This window comes from Dunckerocampus dactyliophorus, chromosome 4 (assembly GCF_027744805.1).
Source record: "Dunckerocampus dactyliophorus isolate RoL2022-P2 chromosome 4, RoL_Ddac_1.1, whole genome shotgun sequence".
Lineage (NCBI taxonomy): Eukaryota > Metazoa > Chordata > Actinopteri > Syngnathiformes > Syngnathidae > Dunckerocampus > Dunckerocampus dactyliophorus.
Window position 1 is genome coordinate 34,277,629 of NC_072822.1, and position 16,732 is coordinate 34,294,360.

At 40.9% G+C, this 16,732-nt stretch overlaps 1 long non-coding RNA gene across 1 annotated transcript in view; it reads left to right on the plus strand.

The window, feature by feature from the left end:
- The window catches only part of LOC129180380 (uncharacterized), a 64,431-nt gene extending 52,248 nt beyond the window's left edge, over positions 1-12,183 (plus strand). Inside the window, exon 4 of the long non-coding RNA XR_008570146.1 lies at positions 11,617-12,183. This is a non-coding gene — a long non-coding RNA (uncharacterized LOC129180380). The remainder of the gene's footprint in view (positions 1-11,616) is intronic.
- The last annotated feature ends 4,549 nt before the right edge of the window (positions 12,184-16,732 follow it).

Genomic DNA, 16,732 nt, shown 5'->3' on the forward strand with positions numbered 1-16,732 from the left:
CAATAATACTCTTTCATGACGTCTTTTCAAGAAGTAACGTTGACTGCCGAAGGCGTCTGTTGAGGTCTTTTGCTGTTTTTTGCGGGGGCTACAGATCAAAGTCTTATTCATCTTGTGTGTGAATTTCTGACTTGTAGGCAACGTATTTCTGTCCCAGTAAGGGGCAACAGTTCTCTTTTCCTCCAACCGGCAGTGACAGATTGTCTATGAAGAAGACGGATTGGGGGTTGGGAGAGGAAAATGGCGAAACGCATGCAGAAATGGAGCGGAGACAAAAAATACAGGCAGCTAACACTGTAACACTTGTCTGACGGTGGACCTGCCTTTAGTAGTGACACGATCACGAAAGGTAGAGGTGACATGGCTGATGTAGGTGACGTAGACACAAATGCAGTTGACAACGGCAGCCGAAGCAACAAGCTTGTGGTTAGCGTTGCTGAGCCATGTGGCGCCACACCGGAGCCCGACACCGGAAGCAGTTGGGTGACTCAGAACCTGACCTTGTTTCTTCTGACAAGTGGCTGCCGTCTGGATCGGTCAGCAGCAGGGATTCATCCCCACATCCAGCAGACCCCACCATCACTCTGCTTGAATTTGCTTCTCTGCAGAAAAAGCTCGTTTTCTCTGTTTTTTGGTCAAAATCAGGTGTTTTTGCTGAAACCACCCTACGTTCTACCACCAATATCTAAAGACCCAAAAAGGCTAGAAACAAACCTTTTTTTTCTGATGAAAGAAGAGAGTCTAAAGTTTCTTTAGATAGTTTCAATGTTTATGTGTTCCTAAAACTCAATATTCTGTGGGTCTTGAAAGTTCAGCAAAAATGCCCCAAAACTCTGGCAGTATGGAGCTCTCTGCTCTGCACATGGCTGGCAGTCAATGGGTTAAGTTAAAAAAAGCTTCTAATCTAACAAGAAAAAGTAGTCATTTCACGAGAATAACGTAATATTATCTGGAAAAATAATGTCATGTCAGTTTCTCATAATTACAATATTGTGGGAATAAAGTCAACATATTATGGGAATGCAGTCATATTACGAGAAGAAAAATTACAAAGATCATTTTAGAAGAAAGAGGGGGAGAAAGCATATAGTGAACATTTTTTTACATAAATCATTTAGAAATGTTATATTTCTTTTACATATTTGTGCTACTCTTCATCCAAACTATATTTTAAGCGAGGGCTGTCTTCAACTAATCTGAGTTGTCAGATTTTGACTAATAGTCGACATGTCAACATGTCACACTGTCCACAGGAAGTTTCATCATTCAAATCCTTTGTAGGCCACAGGAAGGCCCACTCATTGATGTTTCTGTATAGTCCATGATATTTCAACTATGAATGGGGAGGGTTGTTATCTCAGCATAGTCTTGTTACCTGTTACTGTTTTATCAGCTTTACAGGTGAAAAAAGACAGAAATGGACGTGTATTTTGAGAGAGCTGCAACAAGCAAATGGTGAACTTCGGCTTTGACAAAGATAGCGTCCAGTAGAGCGCAGGCCTCCTGAGATGCCGCCTTTGTGTTGGATCTCAGGTGTAGGAAATGAGCGTCCCTTTCTGTCATCACAGCTTGTACATCCAACATTTATTGTGACATACTGCCAAAGAGCACAGCGTCAGCCTGACCTCATTTATTTTCCATTGGCTTAAAATTAAAAGCGAGTCCAGAGGGGGCAGGACTGAACACACCCAAGGGGATTTAGAAGAGGACACAAATCAATGTTAAAATAGCATCAGTGGCTTTTTTTTTTTTTTTTTTTTTTTTGCAGCCTCACAAAAATGCAGTTTAGCCAATGGTGATTATTCAGATGTGGCCTGAATTTGTATATCTTGACATATTTTATTATTGAATTTACTGACTATAAAATAAAAGAAATGCCATGAATAATATGTAAAGATAAAATAATCATTTTATTTATTATAATAAATTACTGTTTCTAATTTTGGTAAGAACCCACTTATTGATGACAACCATACTGGTGAATGTTGGCATTTGAAAATCAGGGACATTTTCTGGAAAAGTGAGGTAAAATTCTGGTCTTCCGACCCAAATGGCTTCTGGGTTGTAACGGTGTTATTTTACTGGCGTGTTTCTTTTATTTTGAAGGCCTGACAGGATGTTAAAGTCAATGTCACTACTCGAATGTTGATGAGCAAACCTGAAGCTGTGCTTATTTTTTTCATGAAATGTACAATATGAGAAACTAATAAAATAAGGGCAAAATACGGAAGTTTCCCGGTGGAAACGAAAGAGTAGGCAGGTATGATGACAACAAAAAGTGGAAATTTCCTATGTTATCTATCATCCCCCAATCATGATCCATAGTCAATGACTATAACATACCCTGATACTATGGACGAATACAACAGTGAAATTATAAAATGGGTATACGGTAACTGGGTAGTTTTTTCAGTAGCGCATAACCCTTCGCTTAACAGTCATTGCAGTCCATCAGCAGCAGTCTCAGTAAGGAAGTCCAAACTTTCCAATCTCCGGCCACCTCTTCTAGTTCCTCCAGGAGGGGACATCAAGGCGTTCCCAGGCCAGCTGTGAGATATAATCCCTCCTCCCACCTGGGCCTGCCCAGTACACCTCACCAGGGAGGCATCCAGGAAGCACCCGAGCACCATCCTCTTGAATGACTGAGCTCCAGTCCAGCCACCCCATGGAGGAAACTCATTTCGGCCGCTTGTATCCACAAACTTGGTCTTTCGGTCACGACCCAAAGCTCATGACCATAGGTGAGGTTGGGAACATGGGTGGACCGGTGAATTGAGAGCTTTACCTTCCGGCTCAACTCTGTCTTCACCACGACGGCCCGGTACAGTGACCGCATTACTGCAGATCCGCCTGTCGACCTCACACTCCAACCTTCCCTCACTTGTGAGCAAGACCCCGAGATACAAGACCTCCACCTGGGGCAAGACCTCACTCCTAACCCGGAGTGTCCAATCAACCCTTTTCCACCTGAAAACCATGGCCTCAGATTTGGAGGTGCACTAAACGCTGAAGGTCACAACCTGTTGAGGCAATCATGACCACATCATCTACAAATAGCAGACACGAGATCTCAGTGGTTGTGAAGCTTAGGTCTTGACAGAAAGAACGAGATTGCAGATCCGAAATGAGTTTCCTCCATATGGTGGTTGGAGTCACCCTAAGAGTTATCGTGAGGAGCTCAGTTTGTTTGGGAGGATGCTGCTCCTCATTGAGAAGAGCCAGTTAAGGTGGTTCGGGCATCTAGTCCGGATGCCTACTGGACGCCCTCCTGAGGTGTTCCTGGTACAGCAACAGCATTACTGCAGACGCAGCACCCTCCGCCTGTAAACCTCACACTCCAACCTTCCCTCCTCGTGACCAAGACCCCAAGATACTTGAACTATTCCACCTAGGGCAAGACCTCACTCCCATCTAGTGAGGTGCAATCCACCCTTTTCGAACTGAGAATCATGGCCTCAGATTTGGAGGTGCAGTAAACGCTGAAGGTCACAGCCTGCTGAGGCCATCAGGACCACATCATCTGCAAATAGCAGAGACGAGATTCTAATGATCATGAACTTTGGGTCTTGTCAGAAAGAACAAGATTGCAGATCTTGAGTTTCTTCTCTAGGGTGGCAGGATTCACCCTAAGAGATAGGGTTAGGAGCTTGGTCATCCGGGAGGATGCTGCTCCTTCATATTCACAAAAGCCAGTTGAGGTGGCTCGGGCCTCTAATCCGGATGCCTCCTAGATGCCTCCCTGGTGATGTGTTTCGAGCCCAGCCAGGATGGGGGCCGGCCCAAGGACAGACCTAGGAGATGCTGGAGGGATTATGTCTCACAGCTAGCCTGGGAATGTCTTTATGTTCTCCTGGTAGAACTAGAAGAGGTGGCCAGAGACCGGGAAGTCTGAAAATGAATGAATAGAGCTCTAAAGACCCCAAATTGGACCCCCTCAATGCTTTGGCTGCTCCTAGAAATGTATTCATTTGTTCATTTTCTATACCACTTGTCCTTACTAGCGTTGCGGAGGTATGTTGGAACCTATCCCAGCTGACTTTGGGTGTACCCTGGGTTGGTGGCCAGGATGGACAATTTAGAGTCTCCAGTTAACCTAACATGCATATTTTTGGAGGACCCAGAGAAAACCCACACATGCATTCGGAGAACATGCAAACTCCACACAGAGATGACCAAACAGCGATACAAACCCAAATCGTCCAGATCTCCTGACTGTGGGGCCAACATGCCACCGTGCAGCCCGCCTAGAAATTCTGTCCATAAAAATTATGAACGGAATCGATGACTCTGATTCTCAAGGACTCCAATACAACAATTCTATAGATGGTGGTTAAGTTGTGTAACTATTTCTATAAATGATACATCACGCCTGCTACCATTTAGTGGTCTCTGGCCTTGGTTGCAAGTGCAAAAAAACTTCACAGAAGTCATTTGTGGTTAAAACATAATTACCAGGCACCAGAGAATACTGCGGCCTAATGTCGGCTGTGGAAATAACAGAAGTTGACTGTTAATTGCTGTAATCTTTGATAAGGCACTTAAGAGAGAGCTTCCTCTGAGGATTTTCACGCTGACGGCTTATCACGCTCTAAGTGTTTAGGACAGCAAAGGCTTCTTATAACGTTACTTTAAAACATGTAAAAGAGGGTATTTTTTTCCCCTCCCATGAAAATGTCTTGCCACTTTAATGCTTAAAGCGCTTCATCCCATACAGACCTGCTTTACGTTGATTTGGATATTAGACGGGTCTTTAAAAAAAATCCTCTGCAATCCCTCGCTCCAGGAAGAGAAGCTGTAAAAAGTTCTGTTGCAAAGTTGGCTCACATTTGATCTGTCCTTATATTTCCATTTTAGTTTATTCAAATTGTAAAACAATAAAGCCACCATACATTAAGGATGCTCCAATCACGGTTTTGTTCTGCCAATTCCGATACCGATCATCCATGAGTGAGATCGGCCTATACCGATCACATGGATTAATTGTACATTTTCAATTTACTTACGACGAGTGCTATTGGCCAGGACTGCCGTTAGACAATTCAAAGATAAAATAGGTAATTAATAAAAAATACTGTAAATTCCGGTGTATAAACTGCACTCACTAAATTTAGAGGAAAAAACAGATTTGGTCATATATAAGCCGCACGTGTCCACGTCATAAAATGGCATAGTGCGGTGTACACGAGTCTGTGAGGACCAGGCAGGTATTTATTTGACAGGAGCCAATCATGAACTACGAAAAAACTCACAACGAGCTTGTCAACCCATCGGAAGTTGCAGGAGGTCATTACTCAATATAACAGTCTGACTCACGGTGTTATCTTATAAACAACATTAAACTTATCACACAGCAACTTAACACTCAAAAGGTATACCTAATAAATATACAAACATGTTCAAATGAAAAAAATAGCAAAGCATTTCATTGGCGGACAAAAAGCATAGAAAATGGATGAATGGCACTGCAATGCTGCTTCTGTCCATCAGAGGGAGCCAGAGGATCCCAGAGGGAGGCTGACATCATTGCAGTGCCCCAATGAATGCACTGCTCAAACGCAATGTTTTATAAGAAAACTTTAAGAGTTTTTTTTTTTTTCCATTTTAACTCGTATTGGTACATGTTTGTATATTTCTCAGGTATCGCTTTTCAGTTTTAAGTTGTGATGAGGTTAGTGTTCTTTGTAGGATGACACCATGAGTCAGCCTGTTATATTGTTATACTGTTATATATAATGACCTCCTGCCTATAATGACCTCCAGTGGGGTTGACAAGCTTATTGTGAGTGAACTGACATCTTGATTGGCTCCTGCCAAATAAAAAGGCAAGGCATGTTTATTTCTAGAGCACAATTCATACACAAGGTAATTCAAAGTGCTTTACAGAAAAGAAGGGTGAAATCACTTCCGAAAATCATTCCGTAAAAACATAAAATCATTCTAAAATCATTACATAAAATTTCATAAATCATTCCACAAAACAAAAGAAAGTTTAGAGCAGGACCAGAGATTCCCACCCAGTTTTCTAACCTCTGTAATAAGATCGCATGGTCAACTGTGTCAAAGGCAGCGCTCGGGTCTAGCAGAACTAAAACTGAGACTTTCCTGCATCTGTGTTCAGATGGATATCATTTGTCACCTTGGTCAGAGCCGTCCCAGTGCTGTGGTGGGGACTAAAGCCTGGTTGGAAAACATCAAACACATTGTTACAGAGGAGAAAGTCAGTAAGCTGTTGGTATACAACCTTCTCTAAGACTTTTCCCAAGAATGGCAGGTTTGATATGGGCCGATAGTCGTTCAGTACTGTGGCATCGAGACTGTTCTTCTTCAGAAGAGGCTTAATGACAGCAGCTTTTAGGGCCTTTGGAAATGTTCCAGTCTGACGTGAGATTTTACCTTTTTTTAAGGAGATGAGTGAGTTGTGGTAGCAAACTGCTCAGCACAGACTTTAGAAATCTAGTGGGTAACTCATCAAGGCAGCACGTTGATGAACTTAGACTGCAGATGATCTCTTTGACTGTTTTATCAATGACAGGTGTGAAGTGTGTCAGCTGGAGGTGTGTAGCTGGCATAGTTATTTATAAGAGCTACCGTTTCCTCAGTGACTCAGTAGTAGTTCTGAAGTAAAGGAGATATCACGAGATTAGAATTTAGCCATAAATTAGCAGCACGGTTGTATAAGCCAAAGGGTTCAAAGTTTAAGAAAAAAGTAGCGGCTTATACACCAGAAATTACGTTAATTGCATGCTTGTTTGTTTTAAAAACAAAACGTCACTGTGGTAGAAAGTCACATTTGGTAGTCAGAAGACGAAAAGCTATGCTGACAGCTCGGAGGAGCGTGTAAACAAAGATGCAAGAGAAGGCGAACAGTAATAGGTTTGATAAGCATGTGATCAAACACGCTGGCATGGATTGGCATGGCCTGTGTCAAGCTGTCAAACTGAAACCATTGAGGTTTGACAGACTGGTGTTGATTCTGGCTCTAGGTAAAGGTAGAAAATAGAGATTTTATGACAAAAAGTCCAGCAAAACATGCATAAATTGGTCTTAAAAGGTCTAAGCTTCTACAGCAGCCCGTTTTAAGCAGATGACTCCCGGCTGGTTGTTTCCATGCGGTGAAAGTCGGACAATCCAATCAACGCTGTTGTAGCGATGACACAACATAACCTTGTGATAGTCGGAGTTCTCAAAATGTGCTAATGTTTCTATCAGGGGCCTCCGAACAATTATCATGAATCATGCTTACCTGGTGGTTTTCGTCGTCGCCCTATTGTCCATCTACATTGTTGAGTGGAGTTAACGCCTTTCAGCTTTTAAAATCGAATATCTATTCCGTTGAATCTCTGAATTAAAAACTACAGAGCTTTTTGATAGCTTCTTTTTTGTACTTCCAATTACACATACATTGTTTCAATTTTGCCCACTACTCCATAAGATATACGTCGCCTTTGTCTTCTCGCCACCGTGAACGGGCTTTGGGCGGTAGTGGGGGGGTTTCAGACAGAGTGATGAATGAGAGTGATTAATGTGTCCAACGATAACGGCCAAGACGCCAAAAAAGACTCTTTTGTTCTTGTTAATTATTCAGGCGGGGGTGTGAGCGGCGTTGTGGCCTCTGAAGAGCGATAATGTCATCAATTCTTTATCGAAGCAGGAATGTCGTAGAAAGGCGCGAAACGTACAAAAGACAAGGTGAGTGCGCGGCTGCAACTCGGAAGAGCTTCCGTTGACTTTGAGAAGGTGCGGGAATGATGGCGTCGGCTTATCGAGACGCTCCAATAAGACGTGAATAAGTGTTATTATCTGTTCATTGTAGCGTTCTGGAAACTTGTGTGCACACCAAGTAGTATAAATAGTTAGGACACCCCATGAAATTGTTTAGAACAGTGCTTCTCAAACTTTTTAGACTACGTTAGATAGAACTTTATTGATCCCCAGGGTGTCTGCCCTCTAACATTTCCAATAGCAGCAACACGGCGGTTCGTGGCACATTATATAAATATAATTTAACAAGAAAACCTTTTAAAAACAACAACAGCAAAGATGGAAAAATCTGCAATTTGACAAGAATAAATTCAAAACATCAAGCGGTAAAAGGAATGTAGCGAGAAAAAGTTTTAAGAGAATAACATTATAGCATTATGAGGAAAAATAACGTCATTTTAGTAGCAATTACATTTTAAACCATGAAAGCATTCCACCTATTAATACCAAATTCCATTTTGCGGAAATTCACTTATCACGGCCAGATCTGTAACCAATTAACCGTGATAAATGAGGGATGACTGTCAAGTTGAAATATTAAAGAAAATAGTAGCAATTAAAGGGGACCTATTATGCTTTTCCTCTTTTCTGACCTATAAATGTTACAATGTTGTATTCTCATGTTCAACGATGATAACGCGTAAGATAATGAGGTTTGCGCATTTGGAAGTTTTACAGAGTTTTTTTAACACCGAGTTCCACTGACATCAATGCAACCCGGACTTCCTTATATGGGCATGCCCGGGCAAAGGTTGTAGGCCTGCTCTCCCCCCGCTCTGCTTCGCTCTGCTCTGTTTACCGTGTTAGCACGTACTGTATGGCTCCCAGGAAATGTTTGTTGAGGTGAGCCTAAAGAGGCAAGCATCAGGCAGAAGTGGTTGCAGCTGCTGATTCCCGGCCAGCAAGAGAAAAATATGCTCATCTGTCAACGGCATTTCACACGGGACTGTTTTGTGAACACGGGCCAATACGAAGCTGGACTATCCGCCAAACTGTTCCAAAGTCCGACGCCTTTCTAACGTTACTTGGTCGTGTTGAAGAGTCCGAAGAGCAAACAGTAAGTAACAATTTATCAGTGTCCTAACTGTGTTTATTTTGTCTAAGTAATCAGACAAAAGGAGTTCGGCAGATGTCCGGAAGTCTCGGGCGTGTGACCAATCACAGCAAAGTGGGCTCGGCCAGAGGCATACCTGGAGGAGGGCTGGGGGTGGAGTGAATTACACAGACAAACACTTTGAAGAGGTGCAGAGTCTGGGAGATCTGGAAAGCTTTCTGTTCGGGTTATCGTGTGTAGCTGCTCTATAGGAGTCCACAACTCAATACAAAAGGCCCGGAAATTAGTATGATAGGCCCACTTTAAAGAAAATATTAAAGAAAAAAATTTAAAAGAGTGGTAATATGATGAGAAACAAACAAAAAATGAATAAAGGTGTCATTTTTGGAAGTTAGGTTGTGGAAAAAAGTTCTAACGTTACGAGAATACAAAATATTACAAAAATGTTGCAAAATATTATGGGAATAAAGTCATAATTACGAGAAGAAAAAATACAAGAAGAAAGTTAAATACAGTTGTCCCTTTATAGCGGTTAATTGGTTCCAGACCGGATGGCGTTAAATGAATTTCCACGATATAGGATTTAAAGGGATAGTTAGAAGTTTTTTACATTAAGTTGGATGACATTCCCATCAGCAGTGGAGTGTATCAACAGCGACTGCTGCTGTGTTTTTATTTTTGAGTTTGCAAAAGTTAACGCTAGGTGTAGACATCTGTTTCTATGTTGCTGTGTGAAATCAATGCACCCAGGAAGGTAGTTCCAGTAATGCTTAAAAGGACCAAAATGCGGCAAAATACTATGAGTATTAGATGTTCTCATGAATGTACCAGTTTCTACATGCTCATCGCTGGATATAAAACCTTGTTGAAGGTTTTTGGAGGTGTTTTAATAGCGGTCTTTGTAGGCGGCATCGGTGTGTCCCATTACGTGCGGTAATGAGCTGTCTCTTTTTATCAGTTTTTATATCTTTAGAACACACAGAAAAGAGAAAGACGTGTGTTTTCATGTCTTACATAAGCATTGTGGATGATGGGCACAATTCCAAAAAAGGTGAAGTTTTCCCTTAAGAAGCCAAAAACGTACCACTTCCACACATAATGGGAGGAAAACTTTTTTTTCCACTCTATCACGTGGGACATGCCATGGCTAACTTGATGACTTTGTGCAGTGTTCAGGCAATGTAATATAAGGTAACGTCTCATCAATGTTTTGTGTCATTACTGCCACCTAGTGACCACAATATTACATATCACTTGTATTTCAGTATGTTCTGACTAATAATAGACCATAGTCTACCAAACAGCCATGGTTTATCATTTAATTGTCGTTGGAGAATTTAAAAAAACAAGAATAGCAGAAATGGATAAAAAAAAAAAAAAAAACTTGGAGTTTTACGAGAATGAAGTCAAAATATTAAGAGAGAAAATGAGAAAAATGAGACAAAGTCATCATTTTATGAGAATGATGTAACATTATGATAAAACACAACATCATTTTAGTGGCATAAAGTTGAATTGTCAAATAAAACATGTTTTGAAAAGTATCACGACAAACAAAACAAAATTAAGTTGTGATTTTTTAAAATTTATTTTGGGGAAAAATGTATAATATTATGCAAATAAAGTCAAAATATTATGGGAATAAATTCATAATACTGCAAAAAGAAAATTTACAAAGACTATTTAAGAAGAAAGTTGAAATATTTGGAAAATTAAAAAAAAACAGCAAAAATAGGGGCAAAAAGAACAAGAAGTGAAATGAATACGAATAAAGGGCTTTTTCCACCAATATGACAAAGCTGACATGTACTTTTTCCTTGAAGTTTATATAACTTCTTAGCATATTTACATGTGTTACTTTACAAAATATCAAAGTGGCAAAGTTGCATCCTGTCGTTTTTCACGATGTGGCCCTTGCTGGAAAAAGTTTGGACACCCCTGCTATGCAGTGTACAAGACAAGTACCACCACCACCTCAAAAATATTTTGCTTTCCAAGTACCAGCGTTTTTGTTGTGCTTTGGCTTTGCATATGTGACACGTGCTCAAGGGTAATTGGCTAGTGGCATATGGGTAGATATGCAGGGTGTCTCACAGAATTTACGGGGCAAACGGAATTAAACAGGCTTGATGTTAAAAATGAAAATATTTCCTCATCAAAACTCCAACCATTTATTCAAACGCATATTGACTCTGTAGCCAATATCACAAAGCTTTGCAAATGTTCAATATGTGACACGACACGTGTAACAAAAAAGCCTGTTATTAGTATCAACTTTGCTACTTGCTCTTTTTGTCCCCATTTTTGCTGTTTCTTTAAATTTTTCAAATATTTCAACTTCTTAAATAATCTTTGTTAATTTTGTTCTAGTAATATTATGACATTATTCCTACAATCGTTTGACTTTATTCTCATAATATTATAACTTTTTCCCTAACCTATTTTTCCGAAAAGAACAAATTCATGTTTTGTTTAATTTGTTATGGTACTAAAATAATGTTGTTTTTCCTCACTACATTATGACATCATTCTCGTAAAATTGACTTTTTCCTCGAAATAACTTTTTTAAATCAGATTTTTTTAAATTATTTTCATTGTTTTTTTTATTTATTTATTTATTTTTTGTTTTCTTGTGAAATTATACTAAAGTAGAATGTGCCGCAGGCCAATAAAAAAACAGCCACACTTTGGATGCCCCTGCATCAGATGATTAGATGACGTCCAATTTTTTTGTGCCGCCCTGTATGATAATTTGCTAGTTCTTCTGTTCAGCCTTTTTCTCCTGTTTTTTTTTTTGGCAGAGGTCGCAGTTCTGGACTCTTCTCATCAAGGAGGAAGATGGAGGAAGAGCCCAGAATGAAAGTACCCGCAGTACGTAACATAGCAGTTGCCTCACCGCTCTAAAAAGTGAAACTTAAGCTTGTGTGCCAGGAAAAGGAAAGTTAAGTTTGTGTGAAAGTGAGAGTAAATTTGGTGTGTGTGTGTTTAAGTATTTACTTTCCCATATATAAGTGTTGCACAACTCTAATAATTAGGGGTGTCACGAGACACGAGATATAAAAGGGCTCACTCCATTCATGCCGTTGTTCTATAGTGCTAAAACCAATGCACAGAGTGAATCCTCTTCCTGCAGGAAAACAGACACGCATGCACATGGCTACATACTGAGGCCGGCAAAATTATCCAGTTCATTTTCGTTTATTGTGTGATTAAGTCATTTATTATCATCCTAGGCCTAATGCCCACGAGAAATCTTTTCACATTTTAATCTCGCGAGATCTTGTGACACCCCTGTCATTTCTTACTGTACAAGTCATAGTGTTATTACAAACAAACCAAATAAAGTTGTTATTTTTGGAAAATTTGGTTGGGGGAAAAAGTTATATTATGAGAATAAAATCAAAATATTATGGGAATAAAGTCATAATGATGAGAAGAAAAAGTCATAATAATATGAGAAACAAACAAAACAAGGAATATGGTTGTAATTTTTGGAAAATTAGGTAGGGGAAAAAGTTATAATAAAGTCAAAATATGGGAATAAAGTCATAATTATGAGAAGAACATTTACAAGAAGACAGTTGAAATAGTTGGAAAAAAAAAACAACAAAAATGAAGAAAACAGCTGTGATTTTACGAGAATAAAATCAAAATATTAAGAGAAAAAAAATATCACAATTTGACAAGAATACATTTAATATTTGAAGAAAAATAATGTCATTTTAGCTACACAGAGTTTAAGTATAATATAATAACATAATAAGATTTGGTCTGCGACAATGAAACAAAATTGTAACATTACTTTTAAGAAAAGTACAAGGAAAAATATAAAGAATATAGGGAATATATTGCAATCTACTCACATCATTTCTACTTTGTTACACTCTTTTGCATGCTGTGTGTATTCTAGCGGCCCCGCCTCCACCCACCGAGACAAAGAGACTGTATGACTGACAAAAGAGCTAACTCCGTTCAGTTAAACTGTCAGTTAATAAATGAGTATTTGCACAATGACTTCATGCATATTCTACTATGCCGGCCTGCTCGTGGCTAAGGCTGGGGCGATCCTTCTTAAATCTTAGATATCTTAGTTGAAAAAAACTACTTTTTTGGGTGGTCGTATGTCCGCTGACGCACGAGATCCCCTCTTTTCAAGGGGGTTACATTTCCAGATCACCCGCGATTGAGACGCGTATAAAGATGACCATTTTATTTACATGATCAAGGCTGGACTATGCTGCTACGTCTCGGCACTGCTGTACACGCTTGAGCTGGACATTTGCGCTCCTACGCTCACAACACAAACCGACAGGAGGTCATCAACCCAGACGCCTACCTCGCTCACGGTGCAACAAAAAGTAGTAACACACCTGAAACATGCAATGTGAGTACCAGACCATGCGGGTATCGAAGTGGACACTGAGACACTTACATACGTGTGCCATGATAACCCGCAAGGCATGCTGGGTAACTCGTTGGGGCTAGTTATTAAAAACATAACATCGCGGGAATCCACTGTGTTTGTAATGCTCTGTACTCGTACCCTACTTTGAGAATGAATGTGTCGGAAGGCTAAGAAATAAATAACCGGGCGATACCTAGAAAATATTCTGGAGGGTGTCACTCGCTTACATGACGCTACAAATAAATCAAGGCGTGTGTGTTCAGTAATTCTGCCACAGTCGTCGAAGATAAAAGATATTTTAAAGAGCTAATAAGCTGTCAGAAAAAGAATGGAGAACGCCACCGTCCTCTCAAGGCATCTTCTGCTGCGTGTGTGTGTGATAACGTCTTTTTACTGCTGAGATAACTTCACACCTGACACCTTTGCTCCTTCAGAGTCGGACGAGTACGAGTAAATAAAGCTTATCAAATCTCACTGCTGCCTTTTAACCCTTCCAAGGTAAAGTCATTTTTAATTCAACATTTTCCTGTCATGGTTAGGCCTTGGAAGAGGTATCTCGCTTGGTGTTCACGTGACGTTCCATTGACGTTAATGTGAAGGGTAGACTGTGAGGCAGGCCGAGGTGTTAAATAGAAGTCACATTGATTCTGGCATGGCCGCACGTTGTCTTTTTGTTTTGAGGCGGCGTGTCACCGTGCATTGACGTTCTTCACATCCACTCTTGGCTCCACGTAGAACAAATTGGCACGTCCTGCGCTGAGAAGGACTGGAAAAGTTGGAGGAGGCCGCCCACTTGGAGGAGAGGAAGTTTACTTGGCTGCTTGCTGTCTTTCTGAACTCGAGCCTGATCGTGTTTTTTTTTGGGGGGGGGAGGGGGGGTTCTATGATGGCGCCTACGTTTACATCACTCACAGCTGATCAGCGCAGCCTTTAACTCATTCAATCCCAGCCATTTTTCAAAAGACAACCCCCTGCAGTAGCGGCCATTTTATATGATTTTTGACTGATATTTTAAGGCACACAGAATATTGTGTTCTGTGAATGAAACCTACATGAAACCTACCAAAAGAAAGATTTGACTCTCGTCTTTCATCAGAAAAAAAAAGTGTGGTTGCACCTTTTTCTTTAGTAATCGACAGTAGAAAATATCAGTTCTCAACAAAAAAAAGGGGAGAAAAACAGCTTTTTGTGAAAAGATACATTTCAAGCATAACTTTCACTTTGACACAAATATTTTTTGCTTTTCAAGTTTCGAGTTTATTATCCATATCAACAGTATAGGTACACATTTGCTAGGAATGTATTTGGTGTGCTCGCAGTTGACAATACAATCACGACAATACAACTCAAGAAACAAAACTAAGGAAGGGTCAAAAACAGCACATAGAAGACAGGAATGACAGCGTACGAACATTGAAAAAGTGCAAAGGTAAAAGTGCATGGTTGTACGGGGCTGCTGGAGTGACAGCGTGCAAAATAAGCAGAAGAGGTAGCAGGTCGGTGGTGGAGTCCAGTAAGTGTGTGCGCATATTGAAGTGGCGGATGGCTTGTGGGTAGGTGCTGTCCCTAGAACGTGTGGTTTTGCATGTGATGCTGTGGTACCTTCTACCTGATGGTAGGAGTGTGAATAGATGGTGTGCTGGGTGAGTGGGGTCGGAGGTGATGTTCTTGGCTTTCCTGGCAATTCTGGTGTTGTAGTGTGAGGCTAATGTGGGAAGATTGTGGCCGATGATTTTGGAGGCCCTGCGTACCACCTTCTCCAGCTGCTGCCTATCTTGGCTGGTGGTGTTGCCATACCAGACCAGGATGGAGAAGGTGAGCACGCTTTCTATTGTGGCGCAGTAGAAATGGATCATGCCTGTTTGACTGACCCCAAATTTCCTCAGCTGTCGGAGAAAGTGTAATCTTTGGTGAGCTTTTGAAATGATGAGACTGGTGTTCAGGTTCCATGACAGGGACTGATCGATGGTGGTGCCTAAAAAACGAAAGGAGTCAACTCGCTCCACTACCTGATCATGAATGCAGATGGGGATGTGCTGGCCTGCCTTTTTCCTGAAGTCCACTCTGAGTTCTTTGGTGTTTGATATGTTGAGTGTAAGATTGTTGACTGCACACCACTGTACTCGGTGTTTTATGTTCCATCCTCGTCGCGTATGTACTTGCTTTTGTGACAGGTCAAATATTTAAACAACTACACCACAACATAAAAAGGGTTGTTTTAAATCCAATAACAATTTATTTTCAAATAAAACACCATGAACTATTTACAATTTTCACATTTGGAACTAAACTGTGTGCGCGCGCGTGCACGTGTGTGCGTGTGTGAATGTGCATGCATTAAAATGTCCCAACAATACATAACTTTCTGTGTGCTACACTCCTCCACACTCTCTCACTTCCTCCTTGCTTGGGAGTGTGTTTTTACATGCAAAAGATCCATGATGAGCTCTTATCAAATGCACGCCTGCCACCTTAAGGCCGTTTTTATGGCTTAAAACTTCTCTAACAGTTCATCTTTTAGCGTGCACTTGCATCATCACCTCTTTTTGCCTCTCACACAAAAAAACCCTAAAAGATGTATAAATACGTCTTTGGTATTGAATGGGTTAAAAGGCTAAATCTTTGGCAAAAATGTGGACTGAATGTGATTTCGGGTCAGGTATTCACACTGTCACTATCTCTTGATGGCAAAGACAGTGCGGTCAGATAAGCAAGGCCTCTTGCAGTGCGCCACTGCTGCTGAGGCTGGACACACTAAGAACCTTCTTCAAACACCCTGAGGGTTCTGAAACAAAAAAGTCAAGTGGTAGACTATAAAAAATGTCCCTGAGCCAAAAAATCACGTTGACTGTCCATCAAGAGACGGGACCATCCTCGGCCCAAATGAAGGTTGCTACTGGTGCCTGCCTACTGGAGTGCAGTCTAATAACCATCAGACGCCATCTGCCAGAGAAGGCTTTTGAGAAGAAAACCAAAGAAAAACAATTCCCGTTTTGGAATTTGCAGGAGAGCACCAAACGTGGGACATTGAAAGGTGGAAGAAAGTTTTATTCTGCTTTGATGGTCCTGATGGCTTCCAACATTAGTGGCATGACAAGGAGATCCCACCTGAGATGTTTTCCACACAGCACAGTGGAGGGGGCGCCATCATGATCCTTTAATGAAACAATGGAGCTTCAGGTTGTGCAGGGGCGTGAAATGGCCGGTGGATATGTGGAGATGTTGCAGGGGGCATTCCTCATGACTGAAGGCCCTCGTTTGTGTGATAATGACTGGCTTTTCAGAAGGACAACACTGCACTTCAGAAAAGAACATGGAGCAACATCCTCACGAGCCTCCTAGAAGCACTGGCACCAAGCATGCCCAAACCCATTTTTCACCTGATTGAGAGACTCATTTATTGAAAATATCATTTCTATTTTAGGGGCGTTTCAGGTTGATCAACAGCCTGTTTCCGTTTCATACTTGTTTGCAATAAATTGGTTACTCTAAATATTTTTTTGTCTCAGTCC